Genomic DNA, 14,307 nt, shown 5'->3' with positions numbered 1-14,307 from the left:
TGACCCATCTGACTTGGGTGGTGCTACATGGCATGGCTCATAGTTTCATTGAGTTAGACAAGGCTGGGAAGGAGATTTGGAAAACTCAGCAGTGGCCACAGGATTGGAAAAGGTCAGTTTTCATTCCAATGCCAAAGATAGGCAATGCCAAACAATGCTCAAACTACCGCACAATTGCACTCATCTCACACACTAGCAAAGTAATGTTCAAAATTCTCCAAGCCAGGCTTCAACAGTATGTGAACCATGAACTTCCAGAGGTTCAAGCTGGATTTGGAAAGGCAGAGGAACCAGAGATCAAATTGCCAGCATCCGCTGGATCATGGAAAAAGCAAGAGAGCTCCAGAAAAACATCTATTTCTGCTTTATTGACCATGCCTAAGCCTTTGACTGTGTGGATCACAAAAACTCTGGAAAATTCTGAAAGAGATGGGAAACCAGATCACCTGACCTGCCTCTTGAGAAATCTGTATGCAGTTCAGGAAGCAACAGTTAGAACTGGACGTGGAATAGCTGACTGGTTCCAAATGAGGAAAGGAGTATGTCAAGGCTGTATATCGTCACCCTGCTTATTTAACTTATATGCAGAGTACATCATGAGAAACGCTGGGCTGGATGAAACACAAGCTGGAATCAAGATTGCCGGGAGAAATATCAGTAACCTCAGATATGCAGATGACACCATCCTTATGGCAGAAAGTGAAGAAGAACTAAAGAGCCTCCTGATGAAAGTGAAAGATGAGAGTGAAAAAGTTGACTTAAAACTCAGCATTCAGAAAACAAAGATCATGGCATCTGGTCCCATCACTTCATGGCAAATAGATGGGGAAACGATGGAAACAGTGTCAGACTTTATTTTGGGGGGCTCCAAAATCACTGCAGATCGTGGATACATTGTCAACAAAGGCCCATCTAGTCAAAGCTATAGTTTTCCATTAGTCAAGTATGGATGTGAGAGTTGGACGATAAAGAAAGCTGAGCGCCGAATAATTGATCCCTTTGAACTGTGCTGTTGGAGGAGACTCGTGAGAGTACCTCTGGCTGTAACCAGTCCATCCTGAAAGAGATCAGTCCTGAGTATTCATTGGAAGGACTGATGTTGAACCTAAAACTCCAATTCTTTGGCCACCTGATTCAAAGAACTGACTGACTGGAAAAGACCCTGATGCTGGGAAAGGTTGAAGTCAGGAGGAGAAGGGGATGACAGAGGATGAGATGGTTGTATGGCATCACCAACTCGATGTACATGAGTTTAAGTAAACTCCAGGAGTTGGTGATGGACAGGGAGGCCTGGCGTGCTGCAGCCCATGAGGTCCCAAAAAGTTGGGCACAACTTGAGTGACTGAACTGAATTGAGTGTAGTTGAAAGAAAGGAAATCTATTTTCATTCAGATCCTTTAGCCCATGCACATAATCCATCAGTAATCCTTCTGTAGTCATGTATTTTTATTGACTATTGGAATTATGAAATAAGCTTTCACGTTTCTCATTAAATTTCATGAATTAAAGCTACCTGTTTTTTAGTTTGGGCTCTTCCCTGGTGGCTTAGAAGGTAAAACATCTGCCTACAATGTGGGAGACCTGGGTTCAGTCCCTGGGATGGGAAGATCCCCTGGAGAAGGAAATGGCAAACCACTCCAGAACTCTTGCCTGGAAAACCCCATGGAGTTTGGGGCTTCCCTGGTGGCTCACATGGTAAAGAATTTGCCTTCACTGCAGGACCCAGGTTCAATCCCTGGGTTAGGAAGATCCCCTGGAGGAGGCCATGGCAACCCAGTCCAGTATTCTTAACTGGAGAATTCCACTACTTTGCCTTATTTATCTTCTTGAATCCCATAAGTTTTCACAAGTAACCTCTTTTTTTCTCCATTATTTCTCCATTTATTTTTTCATGTTATTTAACTTATTAAAAATGAGAAAGATAGTTTTTCTAGATTATTTAGGTTAGTGTTTGCAAACAATTAGAAATCACTACATTTTTTTTCTTAACAGCAATATTACTGAGGCTTACTACATTTTTTTTTTCTTTCTGGAACTGTTTTATACATCTCCTTTATTTTACCTAAGTATTGTGTTACTATCAAAAAAGGGCTATCAACAGTGTTTTAATTAAGAAATCAAACAAAATTATATTGCATGCCTAGTCAAGCACAGGTAGTATTGTAAGTTCTTTACATATTCTAGATCACTGATCCTAATAGAAATAGTTCTAATTTCAAAGTCTATTATTGATTTTTTAAATACTGAATTGAACATATTTTGTGGCATTTCATTGGGCAAATTATTTTCATGCAGCAGTCGTTCTGTGGCTTCATTTATTCTTTCTTCAATATTCCTTTAAAAAAATTAGATCTACCTTATGACAAATATAATTTTATTACTGCTTAAATAAAGTATTTAAACATCTTTTTCAAGACAGATCAGCTGGCAACAAATTCCCTCAATTTTTGTTTGCTGGAAAAAAATCTTTCTCACTCAGTTTTAAAGGGCAATTTCACTGAATATTGAATTCTACATTTTTTGTCCCTCTCAACTCTCTAAATATTTCATTCCATCTCTTCTTGGCAGCATGTTTTCTCTCCTTATTTCTTGGTAGGTAACAAAATCTTTCTCTGACTTTCTCTGAAAAAGATTTTCTTTCCTTTTTGTTTCCTGCCATTTGCATATGATGTGCCTCAGTGCAGCTTGCTGCTCTGTTCAGCTCAGTGTTCTCTGAGTTTCCTGAATTTGTGCTTTGATGTTTATCATTCATTTGAAAAGTTCTTTGTCATTATTTTTTTTGTTGACCATTATACTTCATTAATACTTGTATTATCACTTCAGATATTTCTTTTTTTTTCCTATTTTCTCTTTAAGCATTCTAGGTATGTATATTATACATCTTTTAAAAATTGCCCTAAAGTTCTTGGATGTCCTGCTATGTTTAGTCTTCTTTTTTTTTTTTATTCATTTTTACACTTTAGGAAGCTTTTATTGACCTTTTTTCATGTTCACTGATTCTTTCCTCACCTGTGTCGTCTGCTAATGAGTCCCTGGAAGTAAAGCATTCTGTTTTAGGTGTTTTGTTTTTTTTTAATTTATAACTTTTCTTTTTGATTCCTTCTTAGGGTTTCTGTCTCTCAATTTATATAACCTAAATTTCTTGAATTTTTGCACTTTTCCATTAGAATAGTTCTAATAATCACAGTAATTTTAAATGTCCTGTTTGAGAACGCTACAGGTATGCCATATCTGACTGTACTTCTGATACTTTCTTTGTCTCTTCAGTCTGTGAGTTGTTCCCCCCGCCCCCAACCTTTTGATGTACCTAGTAATGTTTTGTTGTTCAAAGCTAGACATGTTTTATCATGTAACAGAAACGGAGGTGAATAATGATGTATGGTAGTCCGGATGGGAGTTGGACTTTAATGTTGGCTGTAGCTGTAGGTGTCAGAGGCGTCTAGTAATTTTATTTTTGTTTCTCCTTCTGACTTTGAACTTCTATTTATATTCCTTCTCAAAGAGAATGTGTGTCATGCAGCTCTCTCAGTAGTGAGGCATTACTGTTACACTGGAGCCCTATTGATGTGATAGTCAGCTATAGGGAACCCTTCTATAACCTTCCAATTTAATATCTGTCTTTTAGCGAGCTTCTGTTTTTGCCCTGTGACTTTCACAAGTGTTTCTTCTTGCATGGTTTCTCAGTCCCTAACCCATTGGATAAGACAGGAAGGCTAGAGGAAACTGGAGTGAGAAGAATGTCTTTTTCCCAGAGCAGCGGGACAAGGCTCTGGTAGTCTTTCCCCCTGGAGAGTAGACCTTTGCTAAAAAGAAAGTTCTGGGCTTATTTTACAAAGATTAGTTTCCCCTCACCTCTCAGGCTCATGAGGGGATATGTTTTCAAATATTCACAGAGAGAAACTGGTGGGATTCCTGGCAAAAGTATGGGGGTCCCTCTAAGACTGCAGCCCCAGGAGTTTCTCACTCTTGTTGTTTAGTCTCTAAGTCATGTCCAAATCTTTGTAACACCATGAACTGCAGCACACCAGGCTTCCCTGTCCCTCACTGTCTCCCTGAGTCAAGAGTTTTCTCCAGTACCACAGTTTGAAAGCATCAATTCTTTGGCACTCAGCCTTCTTTATGGTCCAGCACTCACATCCATGCATGACTATTGAAGTAATTTTGCAGCCCAAGAAAATAAAGACTGACTCTGTTTCCAGTTTTCCCCATCTATGTGCCATGAAGTGATGGGACTGGATGCCATCATCTTTGTTTTTCAAATGTTGAGTTTCAAGCCAGCTTTTTCACTCTCCTCTTCCACCTTCAAGAGGCTCTTCAGTTCCTCTTTGCTTTCTGCCAATAAATTGGCGTCATCTGCATATCTGAAGTTATTGATATTTCTCCTGGCAATCTTGATTCCAGCTTGGGATTTATCCAGTCCAGCATGATGTATTATGCATATATGTTAAATAAGCCGGGTGACAACATACAGCCTTTCTCTTAGCCAAACAATACTCAGCCTCTAGCAATTAGTCAAAATAACCATTTAATTCTTCCTCCCAATTTATGACTCCAGAAGTTTTCACTCTAGGTAAGCAGATCTCAGCTGTGACTCCCTGATGTCTTTTGCAACATATGTCAATGTGGCTGCTGCTGCTGCTAAGTTGCTTCAGTCGTGTCTGTCTCTGTGTGACCCCATAGATAACAGCCCACTATCCCTGGGATTCTCCAGGCAGGAATACTGGAGTGGGTTGCCAGTTCCTTCTCCAATGCATGAAAGTGAAAGTGAAATTGCTCAGTTGTATACGACTCTTCACGACCCCATGGACTGCAGCCTACCAGCCTTCTCCATCAATGGGATTTTCCAGGCAAGAGTACTGGAGTGGGGTGCCATTGCCTTCTCCGGTCAGTGTGGCTATCTGCCCTATAACTTCAGTTCTCTAATAAATGTGATAAAATGCATTGATTTTGTTTGTCCAGCTTTCGTGGATGTGTGTGATTACAAGGATGGAAAAGACTTCCAAACTCCTTACATGGAGTTATTATGATTTTTAACAATGCTCTTTTATTCAGAATAACATCAATTCATTTGCTCAGTAAAGATTTATTGAGCGCCTATTCTACACCAGGCCCTGCACCAAGTGTAGCAGCCATAAAGAGAAGCCAATCAGAATGTGTCTTCAAAATCCCTTTCTGCCAGTAAAAGACAAGCTGATTTTTTTTCTGTCCTAATTACTAGAAAGAATGCCAAGATTCTCTAAAATAAAAGCTGTCTTTTTCCATTTCTGTATGGGTGTTACACTGTCAGATGTGTAAATTATATGCAGAGGTATTTGTTTCTTCCTCCTGGTGTCAAGCTGTTGAGTGTGATTTGTACTTCCTGCTGCTGTGCTTCAGGCAAAGGAGGAGGTGACAACTCAGATTTGAAGAATTAGACTAATTGCAGTAAACACCCAAGGTTTTCAAGGAATGTGCAAATATAGAAAATCAATTTTATAGTATTATTAGCCAATTTTATAATGTGTAATAATATATTTATGAAGCTTCAGCCTTAAAAATAGAAATAAAGATGATGAACATAAACAAAAATAAAATCAAAGTAGGCTCTATGCCCAGAAATCCAGAGCAATAAAATAAGTGCAGCAGGAAAATATTGCTGAAAAAAAAGAGTTTTCATACACACAAAAAAACACTTTGAAAATACCTTCTCTCAAATTTGAAAGGGTTGAGCATCTTAGTTATGGGAGGAAACCAAGAGTTTTCCACAAAGACCATATAAAATGTCTATATGAGCCCTTAAATTTGAGAATTACGAGTTTGATGATCCGAAATGATATCCTACTTGTCAGAGCTCAAGATCTCAACTAGAATTAGGTCTCCTGACTTCCTGTTTGTGGTTTCATCTACAGACAAGAACTATATCTATGGTTTATTGTTCTTCATAAGCAAGTCTTAAATACACTTAATTAGTAGGAGTTAGAAAGACAACATAAGCTGCAAAAAATAAAGGCATCAATATAAATAACTAACATAGTTTGCAAGAGTGATAGATATGGTACAGAAATCAGCTAATATATAGGTACCTCATTTTATCATTGTATTTTGTCATATTTAAAATAAAAATGTTTGGTAAATTTTGTACCAATGTATGTCTCCATTATCTGCCTGCCAAGCATGAGACGTATGTTCGATCCCTGAGTTACAAATATCCCCTGGAGAAAGAAATGACAACCCACTCCAGTATTCTTGCCTGGGAAATCTCATGGACAGAGTAGCCTGGCAGGCTACAGTTCATGAGGTCTCAAAGAGTGGGACATGACTTAGTGACCAAAACAGCAACAACAAAATGTCTCCATTAGGTCAAGAAAAAAAAATTAATTCTGGATACTGAAATAAAAGCAATTCAAAAAACAATAATTTTTTTTTCTCTCCATCAAACACGTTAGATGTAATTTTTCATGAAATAAATTGTGGTTTGATTCATGGACTGCTAGTAGCTATTGATAAATAGCTTTGAATCAATATGGACTTTGCATTCCAGTCAGCACTGGTCTATCAACTTCTCAAAATACCAGAGATAGAAACACAAAGCATGTTTGACCAATCAACACTGACTTTTGGAACTGAAATATAATAACATCACTGTTAAATTCTGTGACTGTTCTTTTTCATTTTAAACATTATTTGACATCTTGTCTTTAAAGAGATTATATCTGTATTTCTGCTTCTAAAGTGGCAAAGTCTTTGGCATTGCAAAGAATGTTCAGTTATTCTTCAAAATGTTAGGTGCACATTAAAGCAGTTTTAGAAAATCTCTCACAAGTTTTTCTGTTTAATTATGAAGTCTGTACTTCAGTATATTTGAACATAATGAAAAACTATGGTCTTATATAGGCCATGAAGGTAATTCAAATTAAGTATGCATGTGCCAGCAGTCAGGAAAACATGGAGAGGCAGAGGATAGTGTAGATAAACCAAAGAAAAGCAACAAGGCATGAGGGAAGCAGAGACTGATTATGGACTCAGAGAATGGATAGGAACCTAGATAGTCAATCAAGAGAGGAGGATTATAACAAGTAAATGGACCCAGGGAATCTTTGTAAACAAGATGTATGTGAATAACTAGTGGCTGAAGGAGTGGAAATGGAGATGTTTCAGAGATTTGCGTTAGAGGAAATTGACAGGAAAGAGCAGAATATGTGTTTATCTATGTCTCCTAAGACATTCCTTCTCAAACTTTGAAGTACATACAAATAACCTGGGGATCTTGTTAAAATGCATACTTGGAATCTCTATGCATATTTTGAAAAAAGCATATTTTCAGTACAGAAGCCTGGGATCTCCTAACAAGGTCCCAAGTGATATCTATGGTGTTGGTCTATGGACCACACTTTGTATAGCAAGATTCTAGAACATTCGTTTTATTTTAGCTCTGGCAATATGAAAAAATTTCTAGTTACTGAGCTGAGCTAATTATTATAATTCATTTAAGATTATAAATGGTATTAGAAGTCAAAATTTGATCTGATTACATTCATAAAGTATTGAGATACTGCTGCTAATTTTAACAAGAAAACTGATATGAAGTATCCTAGATACCTAGATTTTTCCCTATTTGAATTTGAAAGTTTTTGTTTATGCAGTGGTATTTAGTTTTGTATAGTCACCCAGGGAATCACCCACCCAATTATATAGGAAAAGTATTTTCTGTGAGGATGAGTGGTTAGCTACTGTTCTGTATCTTACTGTATCCAGTTGGCTAGATCATAGTAGGATTTGTTTTCTTCAGTCTAAAGAGCAAATGGTTTGACTTAAATAGTTTCATTTCATTGTAGACAACAATGCTTTTTTTTTAAACCTCATTTAGAAATGTGCCAGTGTTCTGATATAGGCATTTAAGTAAGTGATATTATGGAATAGGGCTTTTTGAAACAAAAGTACACTCAGCATCTTCACTGAAGGTAAGAAATTTAAGGTTTTAAAAATGTGAATTAAGTTGGTCAATAGTTTAACAACAATATTCTTCTTTCTGAATTGTTCAGTTGTTCAGTCACTAAGTCATGTCTTTGTGAACTCATGGACTGCAGCATGCCAGACTTCCCTGACCTTCACTGTATCCCAGAGTTAGCTCAAACTTATGTCCATTGAGTTGGCAAGGCCATCCAACCATCTCATCCTCTGGGCCACTTCTCCTGCCCTCAATCTTACCCAACATCAGGGTCTTTTCTAATGAGTCGGTTCTTCACATCAGGTAGTCAAAGTATTGGAGCTTGAGCTTCAGCATCAGTCCTTCCAGGGAATATCCAGGGTTGATTTCCTTTAGGATTGACTGGTTTGAGCTCCTTGCTGTCCAAGGGACTTTCGGGTCTTCTCCAGCACCACAATTTGAAAGCATCATTTCTTCAGCACTCAACCTCCTTTATGGTCCAACTCTCACATCTGTACATGACTACTGGAAAAACTATAGCCTTGACTATACAGACCTTTGCTGGCAAAATTATGTCTCTGCTTTTTAATATGCTATCTAGGTTTGCTATAGGTTTTCTTCCAAGAAGCAAGCATCTTTTAATTTTGTGCCTGCATTCATCATCTGTAGTGATTTTAGAGCTCTAGAAAATAAAATCTGACATGTTTCCACTTTTTTCTCACCTGTTTGCCATGAAGTGATGGGACTAGATGCCCAGGTCTTCATTTTTTGAAAGTTAAGTTTTAAACCAGCTTTATCTGTCTTCTTTTTCACCCTCAAAAAGAAGCTCTTTAGTTCTTTTTCAATTTCTGCCAATAGAGTGGTATCATCTGCATATCTGAAGTTGTTGATATTTCTCCAAGTAATCTTGATTCCAGCTTGTTATTCATCCAAAACAGCATTTCACATGATATATTCTGCATATAAGTTAAATAATCAGGGTGAAAATATAGGGCTGTGATGTATTACTTTTCCAGTTTTGAACCATGAATTCTTGTTCCATGTCCAGTTCTAACTGTTGCTTTTTGACCTGCATGCAAGTTTCTCAGGAAGCAGGTAAGGAAATACCAGAGTATTTCCATCTCTTTAAGAATTCTCCATAGATTGTTGTGATCTACACAGTAAAAAGCTTTAGTGTAGTCAATGAAACAGATGCTTTGCTGGAATTCCCTTGCTTTTTCTATGACCCAGTGGATGTTGGCAATCTGATCTCTGGTTCCTCTGGCTTTTCTACATCCACTTTGTACCTCTGAAAATTCTCAGTTCACCTACTACTGAAGCCTAGTTTGAATGATTTTGTATATAACCTTGCTAGCATGTGGAATAAATTTGTTTATATGGTAGTTTGAACATTCTTTGGTGTTTCCTTTCTTTGGGATTGGAATGAAAATTGCCCTTTTCCAGTCCTGTGGCTACTGCTGCATTTTCCAAATTTGCTGGCATATTGAGTGCAGCACTTTCACAGCATCATCTTTCAGGATTTGAAATAGCTGAACGGGAATTCCATCACCTCCACTAGCTTTGTTTGTTGTAATGCTTCCTAAGACCCACTTGACTTCACATTCCAAGATGTCTGGCTCTAGGTGAGTAATCATACCCTCGTGGTTATCTGGGTCATGAAGATCTTTTTTGTATAGTTCTTCTGTGTATTTTTTTTTCTTTTTTTAAATCTTAATAAAATATATTACATTATAAAATAAAAATAAGTAACAGATCTTTGGGGCTTTACACTGAGTTAGAGTTCCTATCAGAGGGATAACAGCACCACAGCCACACTGAATCCTCGTAAAGGAGGCACACGAATGACTGGGTTACAAGAGTTACAGATATGAGAGCTGCTCATTTCCCATAAACTACAGCTCACAGAAAACCAACAAAGGCACGAGATACAGACCATTCACTTATGAATGTGTAAAACTCAAGAAAGTCCACATCACTCTTGCCACCTCTTCTTAATTTCTTTTGCTTCTGTTAGGTTCATACCATTTCTGTCCTTATTGTGCCCATCTTTGTATGAAATGTTCCCTTGGTATCTTCAGTTTTTATGAAGAGAACTCTAGTCTTTCCTATTCTATTGTTTTCATCTATTTCTTTGCACTGTTCACTTAAGGAGACTTTCTTATCCCTCTTTGGTATTCTCTGGAACTCTGCATTCAGTTGGATATATCTTTCCCTTTCTCCATTACCTTTTACTTCTCTTTTTTCCTCAGGTATCTGTAAGACTTTCTCAGAAAGCCATTTTACCTTCTTGCATTTCTTTTTCTTTGGGATGTTTTTAGTCACTGCCTCCTTTACAATGTTATGAACTTCCTTCCATAGTTCTTTGGGCACATACTCTGTCTACCAGCTCTAATCCCTTGAATCTACTTGCCACTATATAATCATAAGGGATTTGATTTAGATCATACCTGAATGGTCTAGTGGTTTCCCTTACTTTCTTCAATTTAAGCATAAATTTTTCAGTAAGGAGCAGATAATTTGAGCCACAGTCAGCTCCAGGTCTTTCTGAATAAGAAAAATATATTTATCATCTTTATGAATTTAGAATCTAAAGAATTTACAGTGCATCAATTCTGACACCATCTATGGCTATATTCCTATATCCACTTGTCAGATAACTCACTGCCGAATTTTTTGTATATATATTCTACATGTCTCTTAATTCCCTTCTACAGAAAGCAGAAGGGTATTATTTACTGCAGAACTATTTAATTATGTAGTCTTCATTCACTGATTACTTAGCTTCTCCTTGAACACGAAATCAGGAATGAATAATGTTATAGGTCTCTTGTCTTCCTAATGATATTAAATGTCTACAAAGACATTATAAAGAAAAATTATCATTTTAAAGATGAAGATAAGGTAATGCATATTGAAAAAATATGTCTACAATGACTTAAACAATTGTGCAAGACACTAATTTTAGTTACTAAATTATGGCAGAAATATCATGTAGCTACTTGTTACTTATACATCAATGTTGATTGTTTAATTATTAAATGATCTGATTGTTTAATTATTAAGTGATCATCCCAGAATTCCAAGAGAATTATTTGGGACTTGATTCAGTCTCAAAATGTCTCTCCAGCTGGAGAGTCTGGATTTTTAAAACTAGACATTTTTTACCTCTGGTTACCAACTGCACAGTTTCTTTCTGTTTGAAATCGTAAGCCTGACTCTCCTCTGACTTTGTCACCTGTATCCCCACATAGCAACTGGTGAATAAGGGCACTGAAATGGTTTCACATCCAATCTGGGTTTCACTGAAGGAGCCTAGAATTATAGTTCTTGATATTAACCAACAGCCTGAGAAAGAAGTTATCTGGCTCCTTGGAAGAAAAGTTATGACCAAACTAGAGAGCATATTAAAAAGCAGAGACATTACTTTGCCAACAAAGGTCTGTCTAGTCAAAGCTATGGTTTTTCCAGTAGTCATGTATGGATGTGAGAGTTGGACTATGAAGCGAGCTGAGCACCGAACTGATGCTTTTGAACTGTGGTGCTGGAGAAGACTCTTGAGAGTCCCTTGGACTGCAAGATCAAATCAGTCCATCCTAAAGGAAATCACTCCTGAATATTCATTGGAAGAACTGATGCTGAAGTTGAAACTCCAGTACTTTTGCCACCTGATGCGAAGAACTGACTCAATGGAAAAGAACTTGATGCTGGGAAAGATTGAAGGCAGGAGGAGAAAGGGATGACAGAGGGTGAGATGGTTGGATGGCATCACCAACTCTATGGATGTGAGTTTGAGTAAGCTCCGGGAGTTGGTGATGGACAGGGAAGCCCGGCATGCTGCAGTCCATGGGGTCGCAGAGTCGGATATGACTGAGCTACTGCATTGAACTGAACTGAGCACCTTCTTATGTGCCCTGAAGTGCCCTGCCTTCTTAGCATTATCTTATTTTGCTAACTCTTTTCTAACCTCTATGGAATGTTCTATGTTCTCTAATGATTGATTTTTTTAAGGTTGACAAATAAAACTATATGTGTATATATATATATATGTAAGGAGTACAACATGGTGATTTGATATACATATACATAATGAACCCTGGAGAAGGTAATGGCAACCCACTCCAGTATTCTTGCCTGGAGAATTTCATGGATAGGGGGTCCTGGTGGGCTACAGTTCATGAGGTTGCAAAGAGTCAGACACGACTGAGTGACTAACACACAAACACACACACACACATACATAATAAAATGATTACCACAATTAAATTAATTAAACTCTAGTTCTCATGATATACAGTAGATCCTCAAATGTTGTTCATTCTGAAACTAGCAGTTTGTATTCTTCCATCAACATCTTTCAGTTTCCCCCACCTTCCAGTCCCTGGCAACCACCATTCTATTCTCTGTTTCTATGAGCTTGATTTTTGTTTTTTTCCTACGTAAGAATGATGCCATGCAGTATTCACCCTTTCCTGTCTGGCTAATTTCACTTAGCATAGTGACCTCCAGGTTACTCCATGTTTTCACAATTGGCAAGATATCCTCCTTTTTAATGGCTTGAATAACTTTTTATTGCATAATATACCACACTTTTTTAATCCATGCGTCTATCAAAAACAGATTATTTCCAAATCTTGGCAATTGTGAAAAATGCTGCAATGAACATGAAAGTGTAGGTATCTCTTCAAGATACTCATTTTGTTTACTTTGATATATATACAGAAGTGAAATTGCTGAATTATATGATAGTTCTATTTTTTAAATATTTGAGAAACCTCCATACTGCTTTCTACATGGCTGTACTAGTTTACTTCCTTGTCAACAGTATAAAATAGTTCCCTTTTCTCTATCCTCATCGACATTTATCATCTTTTGTATTTTTGATAATTGTCATTTGAACAGGTGTGGGATGACATCTCATTGTGGTTTTAATTCATATTTCCCTGATGAGCAGTGATGTTGAGAATCTTATAATGTAACTGCTGGCCCTTTGTATACCATCTTTGGAAAAATTTCTGTTTAGTTCCTTTGCTCATTTTTTTAATTGTTGAGATTGTTTATTTGCTATCAAGTTATGTGTGTTCCTTACATATTTTAAATATTAACCCTTTATCAGATATCGGGTTTGCAAATATTTCCTCTATTTCCACAATTACCTTTTTGTTTTGTTGATTGACTCCTTTGCTCTGCAGAAGCTTTCCAGGTTGATGTGGTCCTACTTTATTTTTGCTTTTGCTACCTTGTGCTTTTAGTATCATGTCTAAACAGTCACTAACAAAACCACCATTAAGGAGCTTTTTCCATGTTTTCTTCTAGTAATTTCATGGTTATAGGTCTTCCATTTAAGTCTTTAATCCATTTCAAGTTAACTTTTCTGAGTTTTGTAATATAGGAATCCAATTTTCATTCTTTTGCATGTGAATATCCAATTTTCTGAACACCGTTTATTGAAGAGATTATGCTGTCCACATTGTGTGTTCTTGGCATCTGGGTTAAATTTTAATTGACTGCAAACACATGGGTTTATTTCTAGGAACTATATCCTTTTCCATTAGTCTATGTGTCTGGTTTCATGCTCTACCATATTTTTTATTACTTTAGCTTTGTAATATAGTTTGAAATAGGGAAGCGTAATACCTCCAATTTTGTTATTTTGTCTCAAGATTATTCTGGCCAGCTGGGGGCCTTTTGTGGTTCTATGTGAAATTTGTCATGTGTGTTCCTAAAACAATTAGGATTTTAAAATAATAATCTATAATAAGGTGAGGTCTCCATAATCAAACAAAACAAAATCAAAAAATAAACAAAGAAAAAACAGAAGTTAGAAAATGAGGCAGGAAATTTTTTATTTACATAGAAACTTAAAATATGCTTATTTCAACAGACACTATAAAGTTTAAATCAAATGAGAGTGTGATAATATTTACAAATCTTTTAAGACAAGGGGTTGATATCAATAACATTCATTTTCTATAGGTGAATGACACCAATGAATAGACCCCACATTAGGCAAAGAACACCCCAGCCAATTTAGAAATAGTAGATACCAATTACTACACGAAATGTATCCAACCCCTCTAATATTCATGAAAATACTAATTTTAAAATACTATCATTTCCTCATTAGATTGGCAAAAGTTAGAAATATTGATAAATTCAATACTGGTAAAGTTATATTAATTATTTTATCCACCATTAGCAAGCACATAATTAAAATTTTTTGTTAAATATTTTATATCAGGTCATTTATTTGTTCAGTCATGTCTGACTTGTTGAGACCCCCATGGTCCACCAGGCTCCTCTGTCCATGGGAAATCTCCAGGCAACAATACTAGAGTGGGTTGTCTGTTCCTTCTCCAGGGAATCTTCCCAACCCAGGAATCGAACCCATGTTTCCCACATTG

This window comes from Moschus berezovskii, chromosome 11, assembly GCF_049115385.1.
Source record: "Moschus berezovskii isolate FMDL1 chromosome 11, NW_MosBer_1.0, whole genome shotgun sequence".
NCBI lineage: Eukaryota > Metazoa > Chordata > Mammalia > Artiodactyla > Moschidae > Moschus > Moschus berezovskii.
This window is presented reverse-complemented; position numbering follows the sequence as displayed.